General features: G+C 46.0%; 1 non-coding gene across 1 annotated transcript; it reads left to right on the top strand.

Moving 5' to 3' along the window:
• The first annotated feature begins 261 nt into the window (after positions 1-261).
• On the top strand, positions 262-333 carry TRNAS-ACU (transfer RNA serine (anticodon ACU)). Its single transcript has one exon. It is a non-coding gene; the product is annotated as a tRNA-Ser (tRNA).
• The last annotated feature ends 261 nt before the right edge of the window (positions 334-594 follow it).

Here is a 594-nt window from a genome sequence, read left to right as displayed (position 1 = left end):
GCGGGAAAAACTTTTTCAACTTCGAATCCAAATTTCTTTGGAATAAATGCATCTTTCGCTCCCGGACAAGCGTCAACAAAGCCATGAAATGCCGAACTATCAGATATTGCTAACAAAAAAATTTTGATAGGGTTCTCCTCAGTGTCCCTTTAAGAATAAGCTGTTTAAGGATAGCGGGAGCTGATATATGAGACAGATACTGCGCCATTTCTTTTCCCCCAAAATCCCCCAAAACCAATTATTATTATTGTAGCGGGCCCCGCCGCGGTGGCTCAGTGGTTAGAGCGCTCGACTACTGATCCGGAGTTCCCGGGTTCGAACCCGACCGCGGCGGCTGCGTCTTTATGGAGGAAAAACGCTAAGGCGCCCGTGTGCTGTGCGATGTCAGTGCACGTTAAAGATCCCCAGGTGGTCGAAATTATTCTGGAGCCCTCCACTACGGCACTTCTCTCTTCCTTTCTTCTTTCACTCCCTCTCTTAACCCTCCCCTTACGGCGCGGTTCAGGTGTCCAACGATATATGAGACAGATACTGCGCCATTTCCTTTCCCCCAAAACCGATTATTATTATTATTATTATTATTATTATTATTAT

Source organism: Amblyomma americanum, chromosome 7 (assembly GCF_052857255.1).
Source record: "Amblyomma americanum isolate KBUSLIRL-KWMA chromosome 7, ASM5285725v1, whole genome shotgun sequence".
Lineage (NCBI taxonomy): Eukaryota > Metazoa > Arthropoda > Arachnida > Ixodida > Ixodidae > Amblyomma > Amblyomma americanum.
This window is presented reverse-complemented; position numbering and strand designations above follow the sequence as displayed.